The sequence below is a fragment of the Neophocaena asiaeorientalis genome, unplaced genomic scaffold (genome assembly GCF_003031525.2).
Source record: "Neophocaena asiaeorientalis asiaeorientalis breed wild unplaced genomic scaffold, Neophocaena_asiaeorientalis_V1.1 scaffold202, whole genome shotgun sequence".
In the NCBI taxonomy this organism is placed as follows: Eukaryota; Metazoa; Chordata; class Mammalia; order Artiodactyla; family Phocoenidae; genus Neophocaena; species Neophocaena asiaeorientalis.
Genome location: NW_020172627.1, coordinates 1,017,606 through 1,025,003, shown reverse-complemented (window position 1 = coordinate 1,025,003; position 7,398 = coordinate 1,017,606). Strand labels below are relative to the sequence as shown.

General features: G+C 41.7%; 1 protein-coding gene across 5 annotated transcripts in view; it reads right to left on the bottom strand.

The window, feature by feature from the left end:
• Positions 1-7,398, bottom strand: part of WDFY4 (WDFY family member 4) — a 271,838-nt gene that overhangs the window by 63,417 nt on the left and 201,023 nt on the right. The window lies entirely within an intron of this gene.

The following is a 7,398-nucleotide window of genomic DNA, read 5'->3' as shown; positions in this document are numbered from 1 at the left end:
CCTTTCATCTGTAAAGTGGGAGTAATACCAGCCCAACTCCAAGCGTTGTCATGCGTCTCAAGCAGATAGCTCACAGAGTGAGTACTCAGTAGAAGTCAGTTCTCTCTAAGAACTAGAGCTCGGTGCATCTTAAAGCTGAAATACTACTTTGAACAGTGTCTTCAGTCACTCTAGATCTGTTGGTAGAACTCACACTAGCTGAGAACCTTCCCTGTACCACTCACTCACACCTTTATACTGCCTAAAAGAAAGGGATCAAGGAAGATATCCTTAGGAAAGTTTTTCGTTGTTGTTTGTTTTAAATCAAAGCTTTCCTGTGTTGGCGGCAAGTTTTGTAGTGGTCAGTGGAAAAGCCTTGAGAGATAAATATCCATTAGTTCAGCGTGACTAACGTATTTCTTTTTCATGTTATAAACCACAGCAGACAGCATACTTCATTTCTTCACTCCTCACTGCTTATTTTCCTTTGAAATGCTTAGCTGTGACAACTCTATCATATTTCTAAAATCTCTGAAGATATAGATTCAAAATTCCCTTTTCAGTTTTTCTCTTTCTTAAATGTTTTCTATTATAAAAGTAACAATACCACAACATAGTTTTAAATATAGCAGCTTAAAGTATCCACAATTCTACAGTGTAAGCCAGCTGTAATACTGACAGATTTCCTTACCCGTTATTTTTCTGTGTATATTTTATACATAGTTAAAATAATAGCATTCACATCATTTTTATCCTGCTTTGAAACCCATGTGGTTACATGGTCTTAATAACCATAATTTAAAACATCTGTACGATAGTCAAACATGGATATACATAACTAAGTTATTGTTGGACATTTAAGTTGTTTCCTGTTTTTCACTAATAGAAATCATTTTGTGATGAGGCCTGTATGATTAAGATTTTTTTAATGTATTAAAGGGTGTGGTTTTTAAATAATTTTTGATACATGCTAGTAAGTAGCTTATAAAAAGTTTACACCCATTTATATATCTACCAGTAATATATTAGGGAACTCATTTCACTGCACCCTTGTAAGCACTGAATGTCATTCTTTATATTTTTCCCTTCATTTAATGTCCTCAATGATTTCTTAGAAGCCCTTCTACAGATAAGAGGAGGACACATGTCTGTGAAGTGCATGATGAGATGTCATGCCTTAGGCCCGGGAGACCCCACTAGACTGTTGGGCCTTGAACATGTCCCTAAGTAGCCATCCTGCTATTTTATATACTTCATCTCTGACCCAAGAAGCACAGAATCCATGCAGGGGCATTTGAGCCAAACAGAAAGTGATGGCTAGTTATCTAGATACTGAGCATTTCTATTCCTCCCACTCGAGACACTTTTTCTTCAGAATTAATGAGTTAAGGAAAAAGATCTCCCTGTGCCCCTACAAAGGGTCTTGGTCTGGACCCCAGGTATGCCCCTCTACCCCCTCTCCTGACCATTGCAGCAACTTCCTCCACTGTGCTTGGTTTCCAAAATCTCTCTCCAGCACCTCTCCTGGATTTACCTCCAACTGAGTGGCTGGCATGCAAGATGACATTTTTTGCCATCCTTGATCTCTAGGTGCTTTATGCTGCTTTCATTCTTATAGCCGTGTCTTAGGAAGGGGTTTTAAGTGCATTGAACTGCACCAGGATTGAGGAATAAACAAGCAGGGGGCTTTGATTTGCCCCAGGGTACATTCACCTTAGACCCCTGGTTCATCAGAAAACCCGGGCAGTAAGATGAATTGAAGATGGGAGATAGAACTCAGTTAGGAAACATCTTCTATATTTTATTTCTTTTTCTGTCAAGGAAGGGTTTAATGTTAATGTTCCCTCATGCCCTAAAATACTGCAGTCGTCTTTACTTTCTGGAGAGTATATTAGGCCCCAAAATACTTGACAGGAAAGTCACAGGGTTTTCTCTTTCTTCAAATAGAACAAAACCCCTATTCACATGTTATAACCCAGTCACCACCCTCTCTGAAAGCCAGGCGTGACCTAGGTGACCCCCGTGCGACCTCTGCCCTTGCCGTGTTTTGCCTCCATGACCTGGAGTAATTGCCTTGGCCTCTTCATCCCTAGGATACGCTCAACATCTCCCTAGAGTAGCTTATGACAAAAACTTGAAGACTAATCAGCTCTGAAGAAGAAAAGCCCTCAGTTAGGAGAAGAGAGTGGCAAGGGGAACGTTCCGGAAGCCAGGCTCTCCAGTGCCGGCCAAACCACTGACTTGCTTCTTAAATTCATTTTGCCTCTCTTGCTTTAGACTATCTGTGTGTGAAAATGACTTTGGGAAATATTTTGTGTGTGTTTTTTAAATTTATATAGAGGAAATGTTTAAGAAAATGATAGACATAAATTATAGACAGTTAAAAACTGAAAAGAAGACTTTAAGACTTAAAAGACTTATGGTCTCTACACTTCACTTGAACTGGTGAAATCCCAACACCAGTTGCCTCTTATAAGTTATGTATGTAAAATGCAATACCTCAAGCAACTAAAATCTATACAAAGAATTTATACCAAAAAAACCCAAAATACTATAGACAAATCAAAGTAGAATTTTAACAAATCTTTCAGTAATGCAAAGGTAGGCAGGAAAAAGAGACAGAAATGAACAACAGAGGAAAAAACAGGAAATGAGAAATGAAATGGCAGACTTATGTCCTAACATCTTGATAATGACATTAAATGTGGATTGTCTTCTTTACTTGTAATAGCCCCAAACTAGAAACAAGCAAACTTCCCTCAAGAGGCAAGTGGTTAAACCAGTTCTGGTATATCCATATCATGGGATACTATTCAGCAGTAAAAAGGAGCATATGATATACACAACAACTTGGATGGATCTCAAGGGCATCATTCTGAGTAAAAAAAGGCCTATCTCCAAAGGTCACAGACTCTACGATTCCATTTATAGAAAATTCTCTGAACGATAAAATGGTAGAGATGAAAAACAGATCAGTGGTTGCCATGGGTTAAGGATGATGAGCCGTGTTAGAGGGTGGGCATAACCAGGAAGTGATAGCATAAGAGGTATCTTTGCTGTGATGAAAGTGATTGCATATGTTGATAGTGGTGGTGGTTTCAAGAATCTACACATATGATAAAAAGGACAAAGAACTATGCATACATATCATACCAATGTCAATTTCCTGGTTTTGAAACTGTACTATAGTTACATAAGATGTAACCATTGGTGGAATTTAAGTGAAGGCTGCATGGGGTCTCTCTGTATTATTTTTGCAATTTCCTGTGCATCTACAGTTATTTTAAAATTTAAAAAAATCTTACAGACTATATGCAGTAATAAACAGATCTTTCTGTATCTGCCAAGTGCTAATTTATGAGTAACTATGGCAAGCTTAAAGTTCCTCAATCATTCTGAAGAGTTAAGGCATTTCAGGAGAAAGAACACCTTAACTTCAGATCACTGGCCTAGCTTAAAATTATCCATGTTGATCTTACCCTTGAAGATTCCTGAGAAAGATGTTAAAATAATAAAAAGACAATGCATGGCTTCTCAACCCATGTCCCAGGTTTTCTGGTGGTGGCTGGGTACAAGTAGCAAGTGGGGTGGGGGGACCGTGAGCCAGCAAGTTGCTCCTTTCACAGTTCTGGACTTTAACGCACCTGCCCACTGCCCTATGGAAGCACCTTGAATGGGTGGACAAAGGGGCCAGGCCTGGTGCAGAGATCAAGGCTTAAGTTAGGCTTCTGCCTAGAAACAGGTCTGAGGTCATGGCTAAGGACAGAGTTAAGAGGAGACATGAACAAGTAAGACAAGGACACGAATGGGGGCCAAAACAAGGTCTGAGCAGGACCCAGGCAGAGCTCACCGCAGGTCACTGAACTCCACTACCCATTGCCTGTTGAGCCAGACATTTGAGAAGCTCCACAATGCCAGGGCATTGGTTATCCCACCAGGGTGTTTAGTTCACCTCTGGTTCCAGTGATTCTGCTCTAACCCGAAGGTCTGAGCTGTATAGCCCCTACGATTGCCCTCCCAAGGTGTGCTTTACCAAGAAGCCCAAGGAGCATGTTTCCCCATTCAGTGATGGACCTGAAAGTTCTCTTTATCAAAGTAACCATGTACATTACAGATTCTCAGCCTCCCAACTGGTCATCAGTGATGATCTCTGGAAGAGTAGGGACTGAAAAGGCAGAAGTGGTGAGGTAGAGTACTTGAAATTTAGCCTCCAGGCTGCTAGCAGTGGTGCCCTGATTATCGTGGAAGAATCATCTTTTTATGGGAATTTACAGCTTCTTATGGTTGGTTTTCTAAGTTCTTTGTTTTTCATTATTTTTCAAAGATAATCTGTAAAGGAAACTCATTCTCTAAAGGAAAGCTATAAAGGACAGTACATACTCAACTGCAGAACTTTGCGCCAAAAAATGAATTTCATCCTAACCATTACATTTAAGTTAGCTATACAACTGAGAGAACATTTCAGAAATTACAGACATGCAGATACAGTAAGGCCCCAAATATAAGCACTGCCTCACAACCAACAGCTTCTTCCAGCCCAGGGACACTTGTCTTGATGGCACAGCAAGTGAGTATTTCAGAACTTGTCAGGGACCATGGCTGTGGAAGGATGCCTTTAGCCCATTCAAAGGTGTGTGCTGTGTGCAACAGAGATTTGAGAGAGGCAAGGCCAGACAGGCAACCGGGCCTTGTATTTCCCTGAGTTTTCTAAACTCTGGGCTCAATAGGAACTGAGATCACTGGGAAGCAGTAGAACTGAGCCAGATCATGCTAGCGTCCCAAAGAAATGTCTGTACAGCAATAAGCCCAAATATTGGGGCTCTATTTTTTCAGAGAATCAATATAGAAAATTATATTCTGTAGTGCTCTTTTTTTCATTTTTTATAGAAAGGGAATTGCCTTCTTTGTTACCCACTACCCTATTTACTCAGTGCCAAGAGAAAGTATGTTCCAGAACAAAAAAGTCCCCCAAACTGTCTGTTTCTTGTGATCTGTCGCTGACAAATGATGTAACCTAGCACAATTGTGTGGTTTTTCTTAGTTTCAGGACAATTACAGTGACTAGATCATTCCAGGTACCTGATATCACATCTATGTTTTTGTCCTTTAAAGGAGTTCGGGAGGAATTTTTAAAGGATCATCATACCCTGTATTTAGTTTTGAAACTGTTTCCAGCCCTTTGTGGAAAGGTACAGATAACTTTAAGTATAAAGATGTGTGTTTCTTCACATATTCATTTTCAACTAGCTTCCATTTCCCTGTAACTTCAGCTATTCTCACGTCTCTGCAGAGCCTACCTATGTCTAACGTCATGGAGTTTTCTGGCCATCAGACACGTATCCAGGGGCATCTAGCTGGCTTTACATTAGAAGCCCCTATATGCTTGCAGAGCCTTGCACCTCACAGATGTCCGATTATGCCACCATGCTGGCTTCAGAATGGTCTAGTCTTGTACCATGGGGAGACAGAGGAGGATTATGGATCCCAGGCTGACCTCAGCTTTGCAAGTATTTTCTATTTGGGATTCAGGCCCATAGAACATCCTTGGAATTCAGTTATGGAGGCAGCCATTGTCACCGAAATTCTAGGCAAAACTCTGGTATCCAAAAGCTCTGGTTTCCTGTACATGGGAGATGGCCTCTAGAGGGGCCAGATCAGTCGTGAAGAGCTGGGGGTTGAAGATATGAAAACCTGTAGCACAGGCCAAGCATCTTGGGCCAGGCGAAAACCTGCAGAATGGATCATGCACTCCTTCAGAGAAGAGAAGCTCATGTTTGCTAGAGTGTGAAAAGTGCAGGCAGGCATTTTGAAAGACTCGGTGTATGAATTGGGCTTTGTCCTTGGTAATCCAAACAAAAAATGGCCAAGTTCATTCCAGGCATGGGGCAATGGCCAGCCAAGCCTTTCTAAGGCTGGGAGCCACTACTGCCTTCCCCTCTGAAACTCACGTAGGCACACTGTGGCTGGTAGGAGAAGGGCTGGGAGAAACTCAAAGAGCTGAGAACACAAACGCCTGTATTTAATCAACTGCTCCATAAACATGCCCAAAATACACAGCAGTTGATTCTAAAACTAAGCAAAGGAGTTACATTTATTGAGCACCTACTATGAGCCCAAATCAGGTTGATCCCAAAGTCCATGGCTGACCACAGCAGCACAGCCTCACCACACGCCCTGGCTGCTTGGGTGGTCTCAGAGCCTAGAACCAGCTCTTTGGCTTCCTCATTTTGTCAAAGCTCTTCTTCCATGAGCTTAGATATGTATTTCTCTGGAGCACCTCTCCCTTGACTTTTGAAACATATATCCAATGACCTACATGACATCTCCACCTGGATATCTGAGAGGCATCTCAAAATCAACACGTCCAAAATCGAGCCCCTGATATCCACTGCGCCACCAAAGTAGTTCCTCGTGTGGTCTTCCCCATTTCATCTTCCAGTTGCTCAAGCCCAAATGCTTGGTCTTATCCTTAAGTCCTTTCTCTCACGCACACATTCCCCACCCACACTTGATTTGTCAACAAATCCCACCAGATGTACCTTCAATCATGTACAAACATGTCCACAATCTGAGCACTTCACACCATCTTTACTGCCACCACCACCCCCAATCCAAGCCAGCATCATCTCTCACCTGCATTACTGAAAAAACCTCCTAACCAGTATCCTAGCTTCTGCCTTTGACCTACTATGTTCTATTCTCAACACAGAAGCCAGAGTAAGTCTTTTAAAATATAAGTTAGGTCACAAGATCCCTCCAATGTTTCCCATTTATTCAGAGTAAAAGGCGACCCCATTAGCATGAGCCCCCAAGGCTTACATGAACCCTGCTCCCTCTCTCATCTCTGCTCCCACTGACTCACTGCACCCAATCACTATGGCCCCAGCCAAGCCCACCACACTTCCCCTCGGGGCCCTTGCACTCCTCTTCCCTTGGCCTGAAATGTTCTTTCTTCAGTTATCTGAATAACTTGTTTCCCCACTTTGTTCCAGTCTTAATTCAAATATTCACTTTCTGGGTGAGGTCTTCCCCTACCAACCTAAGATTTCAAACCCTACCTCGATGGACTTTGGTTGTTATCATTATCTAATATGCTTTATATTTCATTCATTTTGCTTTCTGTGTTTCTCACAAGAATGTAAACTCAATAAATGGGGAGATTTTCAGTATTTTGCTTGTTTCTGTGAAGCAGCGAACACTACACATAAGAAGCTATGGGTAAATCCTTTTAAATAAACTGATGACACCCATTCCATAGTCATTATAAATACTTTGCATGTATCTCCTCCCTGCCCTAGCCCCACATACTCCTGGAGAAAAACAGCAACCACTGTCCTCTTCCTATTCCCCTTCCTAACTGAAATAAAAGCACCTACCAATCCGGAACTGGCCTTCCAGAGAACTGGGTTTTTGTAAAGG